The following is a 17395-nucleotide window of genomic DNA, read 5'->3' on the forward strand; positions in this document are numbered from 1 at the left end:
AGACATGAAATAAAAACATTATCCAGCAGTGTTCGTCCTAAAAACCGCTTCATTCCTACTGGATAAAGTCACTCAAATAATAAATAAAGAATACAAAGAGAAAGAACGGGGAGATGGATAACAGAACAGTCCTCCCGCATGAGGACGAGGGCTGTGTTTAGACGATGTGCTCTACATGCAGATCTCGGAGGCCCATCTGTGATGCACTCCGTTTCACGGCAGACTCTTCAAGTACTGTCAACATATTTAATTAATTTTTTATTTCGCACCATTTCAACAAAACAGTAAAAACATTGACCATGACAGAAAGTATATAAAGGTGCTGAGTAGAGGCAAGAGACCCAGATGGGCCGATACGGGGCCTCAACTCATTAAATCATTGGACTAAAAAAAAAAAATAAACAAGAACAAAAGTAAAGTGAAATAAGTTCATAATTTTTTTTTCATAATAATAAGATAATAATAATGCTAACAATAATAATCAAAGTAATAATAATAATAATAATAATAATAATAATAATAATAATAATAATAATAATAATAATAATAATAATAATAATAATAATAATAATAATAATAATAATAATAATAATAATAATAATAATAATAATAACAAAAACAACAACATTAACACTTTAACTGCCGAGGTTAAATTCATGATATACCATCCCTTGCCAGCTCTATTTGTCTATGGAGAAGTTCCCCTTCTTTGCAGGGCTATAACTTTTTAAATTCTATTGCTAGATTGCCATTATTAGGGCCCATTCAATGTCCTATATGTATTGTTCAGGGTGTATGAACGTTAAACTTTTTCATTCACATATTCATACTAAAATATGGTCTAAAGTATAAGTATGTTTTCATCTCTTTCTGCAGCTTTCTCCAGAACGTGATTTATAGCCCCAAATGCATTATATTGATGATGAAATACAGTTTGATAGCGATCTGTGCCAGATAATAAATTTCAACTGGATGTGGTTCTGGAAGTTACTACACGTCATCTGATGTTGACCGGATGGGCGAGGGGGCGTTTATAATTCCGTGGGCAACGGAACATAACTCAGAACATTGTACATATGAACATTGTACATATGTCTATACCGAACACTGTGACCTTTTTTCTTCTTCTAAATTACATGCTATACTATGTTATTTGATACTATCTTGTCTAGCACAGTCTCTGGAGCGTAACAGTAAGAAGCATTTTGTATAAAAGTATTCTGTACTTCTGTATGACAACTATTAAAGAAACTTGAAACTTGAACGTTATACCATTCATCTAATGTGGGTCATATGTTCATCATAGCAGTTTATATCGAACACGGTAATACTACACGCTAAAACTCACCCCAGTCTCCTCGGGCCGTTGGGCGATCAGCGTGGAGTAGACAGTTTTCCATTATGGGATGTCGAAATACCCGATCTATTTCCAGGTTGTATAATAGTATATACGTCCAAATCATGTTGTTTTTTCGAGTTATTTCCACCGATCGATGTTCACTGTGTGAAGACTGAGTCTCTCTAACATTAGCGAGTGCCCGGACCACATATGGAGTGAGTCCTGCCGGGTTAAAGGTTGACATCCGGTTTCGATCTGCCGATCGGCCACCAGATGGCGCTCTTGAACCGCTAGAGGGTTGAGAGGAGATCAGTACTGTGTGTCAAGGCTGCAGAGGGGAAATATGATTCCGATCACAGATTTTTGAAATATTGATATCAAAGACGAGTTACGGCGTCCGCGGCAACTTGAGCATGGCGGGGAATGACGAGTTCCGGCGTTTTCGGCAGTTAAAGTGTTAATAATTAGTCAACATAACGTTTCGATTCAAAACCTTCCATCAAGGCTTTACTTTTAGTCCAGCGATGAGACTCAGCGATGAGACTCAGCGATGACAGTCCTGTCAACACGACCCCTGGTTCTGACCCACAGAACAGCACCTTGTGCAGAACAGCACCTTCAGACTGGTGTTCAGTTCTATACTGCGGACCAAAAAAAAAGCTGCTCATTTTCTAAATAAAATTTAAGTCGTTATTTAAGTTGTTACAAAAAAAAACTGTCCTACTCATGTAGAGGGATGACGGTGGGTCTCTCCTCTCAGGCCCTGCAGAGAGGGAGAGCAGGGGGTCTGCTCCCCGCTCCCCTCAGACTGAGAGCCCTGCAGAGAGGGAGAGCAGGGGGTCTGCTCCCCGCTCCCCACAGACTGAGAGCCCTGCAGAGAGGGAGAGCAGGGGGTCTGCTCCACGCTCCCCTCAGACGCAGAACTCTGCTCCCCTCAGACTGAGAGCCCTGCTCCCCTCAGACGGAGAACTCCGCTCCCTGCTCCCCTCAGACTGAGAGCCCTGCTCCCCGCTCCCCTCAGACGGAGAACTCTGCTCCCCTCAGACTGAGAGCCCTGCTCCCCGCTCCCCTCAGACGGAGAACTCTGCTCCCCTCAGACTGAGAGCCCTGCTCCCCTCAGACGGAGAACTCCGCTCCCTGCTCCCCTCAGACTGAGAGCCCTGCTCCCCGCTCCCCTCAGACGGAGAACTCTGCTCCCCTCAGACTGAGAGCCCTGCTCCCCGCTCCCCTCAGACGGAGAACTCCGCTCCGCCCCGACGGGTCTGGTTCTGGGTCGACAGCAGCAGGCGGCGCAGACGAAGGCCCGTGAAGGGATTGCACCACAGGACGGAGGGCGGGCCTCCGAACGCGGACCGCATCCCGTCCCAGCGCACGCGGCGCTCCCACGTGGGCTTCGCGTTCTTCAGACGCTCAATTTCCTGAAAGAGACACGAAGGTTTCGGTCAACGACTGAAGCAGGGATGCACCGATCTGACTTTTTCAGTCCCGATACCGATACCTGGGTTTGGGTATCGGCCAATACCGATACCGATCCGATACCCATTGTCAAATTATTTTTCTAAAAAAAAGTTATAAAAAAAAGTTCAAAAATGTATTTTACATTTTTTTTATTTTGTTTTTATGAATTGTAAAGGATCACAAGTGTGTTTTTGATTTGTTGTAAACAAAGACAGAAAATAAACTTCATTCATTCAATTAATAAACTGTATGCCTCCCTGTCACTGTGTGGAAGAGACTGGGATCATTCTGTTGTGCAACAAGGCAACATCAGGCTTGACTTAAAACATTACTTTCCTAACTTAGTCAAACTAAATGTAACAAATTAACACAGATATAATGTACTGAATGGTTATTTGTTATTTTATTTATTATTATAAAAAAAAAACGATATATATATATATATTTTTTACCGATACCCGATCCAGCTATTTTACTGATATCGGCGGCCGATACCCATACCAATATCGGATCGGTGCATCCCTAGACTGAAGTAGCATTTTTTCATTTAAGAAATATTATTGCCAAAGTGCGGCCATTTTTAAACCAACAGTAGGGATGCTCGATATTGGCTTTTTTACCGATACTGATATACCGATATTGTCCAACTCTTAATTTCCGATACAGATATCAACCGATACCGATATATGCAGGGTTGGCCCCCCCCCCCGCCCCCCAAAACATTTAATAATTTCAGGTAATTAACATTACATATCTCTTGTTGTGGAATTAACACAACATTATGCATACTTTTGACAATAAATAAAATCAGAATTTGTTCTTACTTGCTTGCCTGGGTAAATAAAGGTTATAGAAATGTAAAAAATAAAATAATAATAATAATCATTTATGCCGATATCAGCCGATAATATCGGTAGGCAGATAATATCGGACATCCCTAACCAACAGGATGCTGAAAAACGAATTCATGCTTTTATTTTAGTTTAGATTACTGTAATGCTCTTTTTACTGGTCTACCAAGAAAATCTATTGAGAAATTACAGTTGATGCAAAACTCTGCTGCCAGACTTTTAATGAAAACACTAAGAGAGAGCATTTCATCCCTGTTTTAGCTGCAGTACATTGGCTCCCTGTCTCTTTTAGAATTGATTTTAAAGTTATTTTACTTGTGTATAAGGCCTTAAATGACTTAGCACCATTTTATATCACAGAGTCTCTGCTGTTTTACACCCCTTCAAGAACACTTAGGTCCAGTGGTGACTGGTCATTAGGGACAGAGCCCCACCTAGTGTCACCAAAAAGAACTGCAGACAAACGTTATTCACTCTTAACTCAATGGCCGCCAACAGCGAATATATACGCGTTTGGCCGACAACCGTTGAACGCCAACCGCGTATATATACGTTATTTGATCGTTATTTCTTTTATTCGATATTTCTATTCATTACAGGCACGCGGACTCTGGGTTAACATGGGGAATCATCCTGAGAATGCCAAAGTGCAATACCGGCCGCATCCAGCTAGACAGCGGTATCGAGCACCCTTTGTAACCTTGTATCTTGGCCTGTGGAATGGCCAAATGTTTCGGGTTTCATTTTTCCTTGTCGGGCGAGGCGAACGGTTCTTCCGGTTCCATTGAAGCGCGTCAAATATCCCGATCCATATGTTGTGATGGATTATGCCGTGGACCAAATAGACATTGGATGTACCTGATGGCGATCAAACAATTGGAATATTATTTTTGGAATACTCCTGATCACAGGTAAGGACGATTTGATGTACATTTTTGATTGATCCTGCAATGCTTTTATACTGATCGGACTGATAAGCATTTTTAGTGTTCAATACGAATGCCGTTACTGACAATCAAATAATCAGAAACGACCCCCCCCCCTTTCATGCATTCATGATGGAACATAATACCTATGATATAGATTTGATTTCGGAATAATAGCGTGTACAGGCAAGAAATGGCAATGTCTATAGTGGATTTGACGTATACGTCTATAACTCAGCATTTCGGGAATTACCCTAGACCGCTCTAAAACCATACTTATATTCACCACGGTATAACACGGGAATGTATGGATGGAAAAATGTATTCGTTTTCACATATTGAACGATAGATAGGTGATGTCAAATGGGCCATAGTATTGTATCCATAATACAGAATATAGTTATAGCTCTACAAACAACAACAGTGCTAGAGTGGGGCCCGTCTAATTCCCGGCGGTCAATGAGTTAAAGATTTGCCTATTTGCTCAAATGTATTATGTATGGTTATAGCATTTTACTAAATTGCATATACATTTTATTAGTATTTTAGTTCATGTCATCTCTCTGCCTTGCTGTTTCAGATTGCGTCATTCTCCCGATCGTTAGGTCTCAATTAGCACGAATGGGGCTAGCCCCTCTCTATCAATGCAAGGTGTACTGTAGGGGGGAGAATCCAAGTGCGCATGCTCAGGGTGTCGTCTCATTCACAGTAGACCACATCAATTTGATGGCAAGTGGGGCTCGGGGGTGTACGTCATTTCGTATTTCAAAGTTGGCTGGCGTCGGATTTCAGTCTGCAAAGAAGCTTTTCATTGCTAACAGCAGCTACTGTAAACTACCTAACGTTAGCTAGTGACGTTACGTGAAAATTAACAAGGTGGATTATTTACTCGAGCACAGGTTTGAAACCCTGAATTTAGAGGAGAAAACCGTCCATCCATGAGAACAACCTAGAAGAGGCTTTTACTGGCCTTCAGTGGCGTTTGAGCTCTATAATAGCAGTTAATTGAATCCATCACAAAGTGCAAAAGAAATCATCAGAATGCAATACATAAGGTGTTTTTTTTTACACTAAAAACGTTCGCTTTCTCCCCCACCCCCACACACGCCTACCGCCAGGCCCGGAAGAATCATTGCCCCACCAACATTTTACATTTAAAAATGCCACTGCTTAGGTCCACTGAAGCAAATCTTTTAATTGGCCCTAAAGTGCCCCACAGACAAATTGCAGAATAAGCTTTCTTTTATTACGCACCGAAACTGTGGAACACTCTACCCAAAGAGAGATGGGCTCAGTGGACCTTTTTTAAACAGCATCTGAAAACACATCTTTTTACTTGGCTTTTAACTGTATTTAGTAGGGCTGACCTTCAAAGCTTTTTTTGGCAATAGAAGCTTCGGGGCCGAGCTTCGATTTTAATTCGAAGCTTCAAAAAAATTAAAAATTAAAAATTAAAAAAAATTATAATATATATATATATTTTTATAATTTTTTTTTATTGTTTTTTTAAACATACACATAAACATAACAACATAAAATTAGATATACAAGCATTAATTAACAGTACACCTCCAATTTAAATCACCATTTGAATAAATGTATTATACGAGAAATATACCACTTGCTATCTAATACCCTACATATTTTTTTTGCCTCCAAAATCTTGCGCCTCCATTCCAATGAAACGAAAGTAAGTGGCGCCTCGACTCCACCTCTCTACAACAAGCACGTGGAGATTATCTGTGTTGAAAACAACAAGGACATGTGCAGCAGACATGTCGACGAAGATAAAAATATATGATAATGGATGGATTATCCAAGTGGGGGTCCGGGGGGGGGGAGCGAGCGAGAGCATATTATGCTCTCGCTCGCTCCCCCCCCCCGGACCCCCACTTGGATAATCGATCCATTATCATATATTTTTTATCTTATGTTGTGGGACTTGTACAGCACTTTGGTAAACGTTGTTGTTTTTAAATGTGCTCTATAAATAAAGTGGATTGGATTAATTCATTAAGTAGCCCCTTTCGTGACTGTGACGCAGCCAACAAGGTTTCACTCGGCTGCGCTGCCTGGGTGCAGTGGGGCTGCTCTCACAGCCAACGACATGACATTACATAATTATGTTGCAACCTTCGTCTATCAAGCAAACAATTATATAAATATTTATATGTAGTTGATAGAGACAAAGGCAGAATTCGACTTAATTAAGCACGTTTTATTAAGACGTATTTTTATATGGGTCGGGACACTTTAAAAAAGCAGCACAATGAACACAAATCTGTCCGACATAGTCTTAAATAACAAACGGCATTGCTTCGCTTCTTCGTCGACATGTCTGCTGCACATGTCCTTGTTGTTTTCAACACAGATAATCTCCGCGTGCTTGTTGTAGAGAGGTGGAGTCGAGGCGCCGCTTACTTTCGTTTCATTGGAATGGAGGCGGGAAGGCGCCACTTACTTTTGTTTCATTGGAATGGAGGCGCAAGATTTTGGAGGCAAAAAAGAAAAAGAAAAAAAAAGTATACATTTTCTTTTATATATATATATATATATATATATATATATATATATATATATATATATTTTAAACTTCGATTTTTTTTTATGTTCGAAGCTTGTGCCATCGAACGAAGCTTCGAAGTATTTAAGACAGCCCTAGTATTTAGTATACTCCTTTTGCTTAAATCATTTTATTTAACTCTTTTTCTTCTTTCTATTTATTCTATTGCTTGTGATATGCAATTTGTCTACTGAGTCATGCATTTTATTATTAATTTGTACATTTCATTTTTTGTGTTGTCAAAGCACTCGGCTGCTTTCTATTGCATGAAAAGTGCTTTATAAATAAAGTTTATTATTATTAATAAAATATTCGTATTCTTCAGTGCATCAAAATGCCAAAGAGCTGCTGTGTGACGTTTTGTACCAATAACAAAATAAAAACTAAAATTTTATATAATACCAGTTGAGGCATCACGGAGGAAAAAGTGGCTGGTGGCCATCAAGAGGGCACACGCAGACGCAGGCGGGAGAGTCGATCAAAGCAGACACTGGTCCCCCAAGTCAAATCATATGTATGTCTGCTCTACTACCCATTTCCTAACAGGTGAGAATAAGGAACAAATATTTATATCGTAAATTAATTATTGGCTGTGAGGCTGTAAACAGCAGATAAATGTTAGCTGCTAGCTACTTCACCATATAGTCCCTTCTCAGTGTATGTGCACTGGAGGCTTCAAGTAGCCTACATGCCTTGTTCATGTTTATATTACTACTATTTAAAAATGGAGCTCACTTTTGCTCGTTTGTTGTCCCCTAAACTAAGATGGCGGCGGTCTCGTAACGTCACGGTGTCTTTGAGAATGTCACTAATTCACCTCATTCACTGGTAATGTCACTAATTCACCCCATACACTAATGTCACTAATTCACCTCATACACTAGTATACGATATGGACCACAGAAGTGACATTCAACTTGGCCCCGCCCCCCTGGTTCAAAAGCTCTCGTTGTATGATGCAATAAAACACACAGGGTCAACTTGAATGGTTATTTTCCGCTTAAAACTGTGAATGAACCTAAATGTGTTTTCCTTCAATACACTACTGTGAATGAACCTAAATGTGTTTTCCATTCCTTAAATACACAACTGTGAATGAACCTAGTCTAAATGTGTTTTCCTTCAATACACAACTGTGAATGAACCTTAATGTGTTTTCCCTTCCTTAAATACACAACTGTGAATGAACCTTAATGTGTTTTCCCTTCCTTAAATACACAACTGTGAATGAAGCTTAATGTGTTTTCCCTTCCTTAAATACACAACTGTGAATGAACCTTAATGTGTTTTCCCTTCCTTAAATACACAACTGTGAATGAAGCTTAATGTGTTTTCCCTTCCTTAAATACACAACTGTGAATGAACCTAGTCTAAATGTGTTTTCCTTCAATACACAACTGTGAACTCGGGCCTTGTCCAGACTAAAACGATTTTGATCTGTTTAGTTTTCGTTTCGTTTTTAGGTTTCCGTAAAAAACAAAAACGTCTCAAGATAATAAGTGCATGCCACAAATTTACAAAATAAATATCTTTCCTGTTTTATTTTGAAAACCCCCGACCGGAAGTGTTATAGTGTCTGTTGCTAGCAGCTTAACTTGTGTCGGCCGGTTCTGTGCTTTTCGAGCTAACGTAACATTAGTCTCCAACGGAGAGGAGAGAAAGACCGCGGCTCACATGCAGCTGAAACTACCTGTTGGAATAAATGAATTGATTGATGTTTAACTTGTCCCTGTGTCCAGTCATTTCGACTAGCAAACGTTGTCTGTATTTAACGTTACCTCAGGATACCACTGTCTATTGTATTTAGTTGGTTAGCTATTTAGCTAATGTGGATAGAATTTTGAATAGCATCAATGCTAGCCGGCTGGATACAGCCTTATTTACTAAATTATGGAGGCTTTTTAATCGTCAAGGTAAGAGAGGATTTGTCATGATCAACTGAAGGCGTATGCTATGGAACAATATGTGCTTGGGTTTTCAGAAAAATGCCAGCTATGTGACGCTAATTATTTAGCTAATATTGATAGCATAGCTTGCTGGCTACAGCTCAACACCATGCCATGGGGATACTATTTACTAAATTATGGAGGCTTTTTAATCGTCAAGGTAAGAGAGAATTTGTCATGATCAACAGAAGGGGTATGCTATATACAACAGTTTGCCGCAAAAGCCCGATCAGGCTCAATAGCTTCTGCACCACGAACGCAACTACTCTGTACGACGCCATTGTTGTTGTGATGTTGGCTGAGAGTTTGCACATGCGGGGTAAGGGAGAGGTGGGCCAACGCGTCATCGGTTCAGGAGAACACGCGTGTCGTTTGTAAAGATGGTGACGCAATGGGGGGGCGTCTTCAGGCTTGCACACTCTGGGAGCTAGTATCAAAAAGTACCGTCTTCAGGCTGCCAGAACGCAGTTCCGTGGGGCAGAACGATGCAAACGATCAAATACTTTGCCTAAAACGACCAAAATCGTTTTAGTGTGGACATGGCCCTAGTCTAAATGTGTTTTCCTTCAATACACAACTGTGAATGCATCTAAACTGTAACTACTAACTTCACTCTTATATCATTATTATTCTTAAATCTGTCTTTATGTTTCAACACTTACTGGCGGTTTTCATCCACACATGTATTATATTCCGTTTTTATGTTGCCCCCCCCCCCCCCCTTCCCCAAGCATAGCTGTCTATTACTGATACATTACAGGCAAGCTGGTAATTGAGAATGTGTTGTAAAAGGTATTTGTATATCTGTACTGTCTTAATTTTGTGCTGAATAAAAACAAGTACAAATAAAAAAACGATGAATGAAATAAATAAAATAAAATGCAACTTTTGCGTGTTTCCCAGAGACACATAGCTGTCTTGTTGCCTCACCGTCTCGTCGTTGCAGATGGAGTGGATCTGCGTTCCAAACATCACCACCGTGAAGATGAGGAAGAGGACCGCTTCCAGGCAGAGGAAGATCAGCAGCAACACTGACACCCCGGGAGAGAAGCCACTACACTCTGGAGGAAGGGAGGGAGGGTCGAGAGAGGGAGGGAGGGTCGAGAGAGGGAGGGAGGGAGGGTCGAGAGAGGGAGAGGGAGGGTCGAGAGAGGGAGGGAGGGTCGAGAGAGGGAGGGAGGGTCGAGAGAGGGAGTGAGAGGGAGGGAGGGAGAGGGAGGGAGGGTCGAGAGAGGGAGGGAGGGAGGGAGGGTCGAGAGAGGGAGGGAGAGGGAGGGTCGAGAGAGGGAGGGAGAGGGAGGGTCGAGAGAGGGAGGGAGAGGGAGGGTCGAGAGAGGGAGGGAGAGGGAGGGAGGGTCGAGAGAGGGAGGGAGGGTCGAGAGAGGGAGGGAGAGGGAGGGAGGGTCGAGAGAGGGAGGGAGAGGGAGGGAGGGTCGAGAGAGGGAGGGAGAGGGAGGGAGGGTCGAGAGAGGGAGTGAGAGGGAGGGAGGGTCGAGAGAGGGAGGGAGAGGGAGGGAGGGTCGAGAGAGGGAGGGAGGGTCGAGAGAGGGAGGGAGAGGGAGGGAGGGTCGAGAGAGGGAGGGAGGGTCGAGAGAGGGAGGGAGAGGGAGGGAGGGTCGAGAGAGGGAGGGAGGGTCGAGAGAGGGAGGGAGAGGGAGGGAGGGTCGAGAGAGGGAGGGAGAGGGAGGGAGGGTCGAGAGAGGGAGGGAGGGTCGAGAGAGGGAGGGAGAGGGAGGGAGGGTCGAGAGAGGGAGGGAGAGGGAGGGAGGGTCGAGAGAGGGAGGGAGGGTCGAGAGAGGGAGGGAGAGGGAGGGAGGGTCGAGAGAGGGAGGGAGAGGGAGGGAGGGTCGAGAGAGGGAGGGAGAGGGAGGGAGGGTCGAGAGAGGGAGGGAGGGTCGAGAGAGGGAGGGAGAGGGAGGGAGGGTCGAGAGAGGGAGGGAGGGTCGAGAGAGGGAGGGAGAGGGAGGGAGGGTCGAGAGAGGGAGTGAGAGGGAGGGAGGGTCGAGAGAGGGAGGGAGGGTCGAGAGAGGGAGGGAGAGGGAGGGAGGGTCGAGAGAGGGAGTGAGAGGGAGGGAGGGTCGAGAGAGGGAGGGAGGGAGAGGGAGGGAGGGTCGAGAGAGGGAGGGAGGGTCGAGAGAGGGAGGGAGGGAGGGTCGAGAGAGGGAGGGAGAGGGAGGGAGGGAGGGTCGAGAGAGGGAGGGAGGGTCGAGAGAGGGAGGGAGGGAGAGGGAGGGAGGGTCGAGAGAGGGAGGGAGGGTCGAGAGAGGGAGGGAGAGAGAGGGAGGGTCGAGAGAGGGAGGGAGAGGGAGGGTTGAGAGAGAGAGGGAGGGTCGAGAGAGGGAGGGAGGGTCGAGAGAGGGAGGGAGAGGGAGGGTTGAGAGAGAGAGGGAGGGTCGAGAGAGGGAGGGAGGGTCGAGAGAGGGAGGGAGGGTCGAGAGAGGGAGGGAGAGGGAGGGAGGGTCGAGAGAGGGAAAGAGAGGGAGGTAGGGTCGAGATAGGTTCATAGGGGGAAGGGCGGGTTATGCAATGTTGATGCAACATTTAGTGTGTGAGTTGTACCTTGTATTCAATGTGGACATATTGATAAATTGGACCCTTTAGTTGCTGTGTATTTATCTAGACCTGAGCAGCCTAGAGAGCAGGGTATCCCTTTCACTACCACACTAGTCTGTAGTGTGGTAGTGAAAGGGTTAACTGTCTGTAGTGTGGTAGTGAAAGGGTTAACTGTCTGTAGTGTGGTAGTGAAAGGGTTAACCGTCTGTAGTGTGGTAGTGAAAGGGTTAACCGTCTGTAGTGTGGTAGTGAAATGGTTAACCGTCTGTAGTGTGGTAGTGAAAGGGTTGATTGATTGATTGATTGATTGAAAACTTTATTAACAGATTGCAGAATGGGTACAATACAGTACAGCTCAATACACACAATTGTTAAGGGGATGCAGACCAGAGAAAGACTTTCGTCTTGTTTCCACCAGGGTCCCCCATTTTCAATTCATCAGGACATATATGACATACATGACATACAGATAGTCAGTACTGCTACATCTATACATTTATGACATACCAGATTTGCAAATACAGTACTGTTTGTGATACAGAAGGAGTCAAGAAAAGGGAGTATATACATTTGACGTAGAAACTGTACATTGGAGGAGGTTGGGTGGGGGGGGTTGGGTACACTGGGATATTGACAACCATACTGGGTAATTTACATTGGAGGTGGTTGGGGGGGGGGGGGGGCACACTGTATAAACAAGCAAAACTGTACATTGAGGGGGGGGAGACTCTGTACAAACAAACAAAATTGTACATTGGACTATTGACAAAACCATACTAGGTAAATGACTGTACATTGGAGGGGGTTGGGTTAGGATATTTACAGGGGCCAGTGTTGAATTGCAGTCTCCCGTAGGTGTCTCTTGAGAGAGGTTTTGAAAGTGGGTAGTGATCCACATTCCTTTACAGCTTTGGGTAGGGCGTTCCACATTGATGTGGCATAATTGCGAAACGTGTTTAGTCCCTTATTTGAGCCGAATCTGGGTTTAACATGATTTGTGGAGCTCCCTCTGGTGTTGTGATCGTGGTATTCACTGACCTTTGGGAAGTATTTTGCCATGTACATGGGTACCTTGGTCGTGTAGTGTATCTTGTAGACCAGGCCCATTGCAAGTTGCTGTACTCTGTCATCTACTCTAAGCCATCCTAGGTTGTCAAAGTGGGCAGGGGTGAGGTGGGTTCTAGGAGTAAGGTCAAGCAGTAGTCTGACCAGTTTGTTTTGAGATGTTTGTAATTTTGTTTTTAGCGCCTTTGAGGTGCTTTGGTACCATGAGGTGCAAGCATAGTCGTAGTACCCCTGAATGAGTGCTCCTGCCAGAGTCTTCAGGGTATTCTTGTTTACCAGAGAGGAGATCCGGTACAAGAATCGAGTTCGTTGGTTGACTTTTTTTATTACATTGGATGCCATTTTGTCACAGGAGAGATTAGCCTCTAGGATGGAACCCAGGTAGGTAATTTCATCTTTCCTTGTGACAATATTGTCACCCACAGTAACTGAGAAGCCGTCGGTCTTGCTGAGTTTGTTATTTGAACCGAAGAGAATGGACTCTGTTTTGCCCATGTGTAATGATAGTTTGTTATCAGCGAGCCATATGCAGATTCTGCCTAGTTCCGAGCTGAGGGTTTTTTCAACCTGTAACTTGTTCTTGTCAGAGACCAGCAGGGCTGAGTCGTCCGCAAACAGGAACAAGTTGCAGTCACAAGCTGACGACATGTCATTTGCATAAATTAGGAACAGTAGCGGTCCTAGTATGCTTCCTTGTGGAACACCACAGCTCACTGTGAGAGGGGGGGATAGGGTACCGTTTACCTCCACCATCTGTTCCCTCCCCTCAAGGTAGGATTGCATCCAGCTCACTGATAGACTATCAAAACCAATTGCTTTTAGCTTGTCAATCAGAATGGAGTGATTGACCGTGTCAAAGGCCTTTTGTAGGTCCAGCATGACCATGCCGCAGTATTTGCCTGCGTCCACCTCTTGTTTGATGTGGTCATTCAAATAGAGAAGGCATGTGTCAGTGGAGTGGGATGTTCTGAAGCCAGATTGGAATTCGTAGATTAGATTTTTTTCCGCTAGGTACTTTTCGACCTGTTCGTAGACTATTTTTTCCATGACTTTCGAGATGGAGGTGAGAATAGAAACAGGGCGGTAGTTGCCTGGGTCTAATTTGCTGCACTTTTTGTGCAGAGGGGTCACCCTCGCAATTTTGAAGTCCTTGGGGACGTGTCCCTGTTTTATGGAGAGGTTTATTATGTGTGTGATGATTGGGGTGATGGCGGCTGCTGAGTCTCTGAGGAATTTGGAGGGGATGTTGTCATGGCCAGTGGCCTTGTTAGGTTGGAGGGCGCTCAGTTTATTGAGTACCTCATCTGTTGTTACCATTTCCAGCTTGAAGTCGTCCTTGCGGACCCCTAGGTTTTTGTAGTAAGCTACTATGTGTTCTACCCCATAAAGCCCTGAGTGGGAGGGTAGTTTGTTTACCAGTGTTGTGGCTATGTTTGTGAAGAAAATGTTTAAGTAATTGGCTACATCCAGCTTGTCTGTGATGAGCGTGTTGTCCGTTTTTATGTTTATGTTTGAGAATCTGGTTTTAAGTTTTTTACTGCATCCTAGTTGATTATTGAGTAATTTCCAAAGTTCACGTGGTTTGTTTTTGTTTTCCTCAGTTTTGTCATTGATGAAATTCTTTTTTGCAGTTTTGATCATGGAGTTTACGTCGTTTCTTAGTCTGTTTCTTTCTAGTTTGAGTTCAGTCACGTGGGCTTGGAGTTCACTGCTCGTGCTTTTAGTAAGCTTTGACTGATTTTTACGAAACTCAGAGCATTTTTTGTCTCTGGTTTTCATAGCGGCCAGTATTTCGGAGTGCATCCACGGCTCAGCGCGATTTTTTACCCTGGTGGTTCTTAGGGGGGCCATGTCGTTTAGTATTGTTGAGAATTTGGTTTTGAAACCAAGCCATGTTTCTTCAACCAGTGTACCATTGAGTTCATCTGACCAGTCCAGGCTCTCCAGTTCAAGGTTAAAGGCCTCGCTAGAGTAGGTTTTAAGGTCTCTAGATGTGACTGTTTTGTGGCAGCCAGCCTTTTGTTTTAGTTTTTTGCGGGTACAGAATATCATATAATGATCACTTAACCCGCATGCTATAACCCTTTCTTGGAGATCTTGGACTTGTCGGAGGTCAGAATGAGGTCAATGGTAGTCTGAGTTGATTCACATACACGTGTGGGTTGGGTGATTAGCTGGCTGAGGCCGTGCAGATCACAAAACCTACTGAATGACTTGAAGACGGGTGCATCTTTTCGTTGCATATCCGTGTTCCAGTCTCCAATAAGAATTTTGTCTACATCCTCAACTCCAGCTAAACACCCATCCAGTGTATCATAAAATTCACTATGATCTGGCGGCCTGTAGACTGTGCCAACCAGTAGGGATTTCGCCCTTTCGAATAGGATTTCCACCCATACAGTTTCAATTGATTTATGATTCAGGTCATTTCTGTTGATGAATTTGGTTAACAGTCTGTAGTTGGTAGTGAAAGGGTTAACCGTCTGTAGTGTGGTAGTGAAAGGGTTAACAGTATGTAGTGTGGTAGTGAAAGGGTTAACAGTCTGTAGTGTGGTAGTGAAAGGGTTAACCGTCTGTAGTGTGGTAGTGAAAGGGTTAACCGTCTGTAGTGTGGTAGTGAAAGGTTAACCTTCTGTAGTGTGGTAGTGAAAGGTTAACCTTATGTAGTGTGGTAGTGAAAGGGTTAACCGTATGTAGTGTGGTAGTGAAAGGGTTAACCTTCTGTAGTGTGGTAGTGAAAGGTTAACAGTATGTAGTGTGGTAGTGAAAGGGTTAACCGTATGTAGTGTGGTAGTGAAAGGGTTAACATTCTGTAGTGTGGTAGTGAAAGGTTAACATTATGTAGTGTGGTAGTGAAAGGGTTAACCGTCTGTAGTGTGGTAGTGAAAGGGTTGACCTTCTGTATTGTGGTAGTGAAAGGGTTAACCTTCTGTAGTGTGGTAGTGCAAGGGTTAACTGTCTGTAGTGTGGTAGTGAAAGGGTTGACCTTCTGTAGGTGGTAGTGAAAGGGTTAACCTTCTCTAGTGTGGTAGTGAAAGGGTTAACCTTCTGTAGTGTGGTAGTGAAAGATGTAACTGTCTGTAGTGTGGTAGTGAAAGGTTAACCTTCTGTAGTGTGGTAGTGAAAGGGTTAACTGTCTGTAGTGTGGTAGTGAAAGGTTAACCTTCTGTAGTGTGGTAGTGAAAGGGTTAACTGTCTGTAGTGTGGTAGTGAAAGGGTTGACCTTCTGTAGTGTGGTAGTGAAAGGGTTAACCTTCTGTATGTCACAGTGAAAGGGTTAACCATTTGGCAGTGTGGTAGTGAAAGGGTTACATTTGCTTAGGCTAATCAACACAATAGCAATCTGTTTAGGGTCATGAGCCAAAAACAATATGTTGAATGGGTCCTCAGGAAACTTCCAGCCGTGTCCTGTAGGGGGCAGTCAAAGCTGAAATACTGCCCTCATCTCCTGGTTCATATTCACTCAGCTCTCTCTACCTTTCTCACATAAACCACCATATATACCGTATGCGTCTCTCTCTACCTTTTTGGATGGACCCAACAGAACACTAGTTACCAAGACAGTTTGGATGAACCTAAAAGAAAATACATGGCAGGTCTCACCATCCCATTGCACTTGTACATACACAGGTGAAGAAGTGGATAGCGCTGAGGCCCAGGGCATGGGCTGAGATCAACGCTATGTACATCTGGAGAGAGAGAGAGAGAGAGAGAGAGAGAGAGAGAGAGAGAGAGAGAGAGAGAGAGAGAGAGAGATGAAACCATATTGATGAAACAATGAAACAGCACTTGGTTTTGCACTCTTGGTAAAAGTTAGAATATGTGAGCATAGTGACTTCCATACATCAGAGGAGGAGCAGAGAGGAGGAGAGAGGAGGAGCAGAGAGGAGGAGCAGAGGGGAGGAGCAGAGGAGAGAAGAGGAGGAGCAGAGGGGAGGAGGAGCAGAGAGGAGGAGGAGCAGAGAGGAGGAGGAGCAGAGAGGAGCAGAGAGGAGGAGGAGCAGAGAGGAGGAGGAGCAGAGAGGAGGAGCAGAGAGGAGGAGCAGAGAGGAGCAGAGAGGAGAGAAGAGGAGGAGCAGAGGGGAGGAGGAGCAGAGAGGAGGAGGAGCAGAGAGGAGGAGCAGAGAGGAGGAGGAGCAGAGAGGAGGAGGAGCAGAGAGGAGGAGCAGAGAGGAGGAGCAGAGAGGAGCAGAGAGGAGAGAAGAGGAGGAGCAGAGGGAGGAGGAGCAGAGAGGAGGAGGAGCAGAGAGGAGGAGCAGAGAGGAGCAGAGAGGAGCAGAGAGGAGGAGGAGGAGCAGCAGAGAGGAGGCAGAGAGGAGGAGGAACAGAGAGGAGGAGAGATGAGGAGCAAAGAGGAGGAGGAGCAGAGAGGAGCAGAGAGGAGGAGCAGAGAGGAGCAGAGAGGAGGAGCAGAGAGGAGCAGAGAGGAGGAGAAGCAGAGAGGAGCAGAGAGGAGCAGAGAGGAGCAGAGAGGAGGAGCAGAGAGGAGGAGCAGAGAGGAGCAGAGAGGAGCAGAGAGGAGCAGAGAGGAGCAGAGAGGAGCAGAGAGGAGCAGAGATGAGGAGCAGAGAGGAGCAGAGAGGATGAGAAGCAGAGAGGAGCAGAGATGAGGAGGAGCAGAGAGGAGGAGCAGAGAGGATGAGAAGCAGAGAGGAGCAGAGATGAGGAGGAGCAGAGAGGAGGAGACGAGAGGA

At 44.5% G+C, this 17395-nt stretch overlaps 1 pseudogene across 1 annotated transcript in view; it reads right to left on the bottom strand.

Annotated features, from left to right (window-relative positions):
- Window positions 1-647: 647 nt before the first annotated feature.
- The window catches only part of LOC311247128 (palmitoyltransferase ZDHHC7-like), a 67434-nt pseudogene continuing 50686 nt past the window's right edge, over window positions 648-17395 (bottom strand). Inside the window, exons 6-8 of the transcript XR_014621007.1 lie at window positions 16305-16390; window positions 10014-10144; window positions 648-2757 (exon numbers count right to left, since the gene is read on the bottom strand). The product of XR_014621007.1 is annotated as a palmitoyltransferase ZDHHC7-like (transcript). The remainder of the gene's footprint in view (window positions 2758-10013; window positions 10145-16304; window positions 16391-17395) is intronic.

This window comes from Notolepis coatsorum (assembly GCF_963971535.1).
Source record: "Notolepis coatsorum genome assembly, chromosome: 20".
NCBI lineage: Eukaryota > Metazoa > Chordata > Actinopteri > Aulopiformes > Paralepididae > Notolepis > Notolepis coatsorum.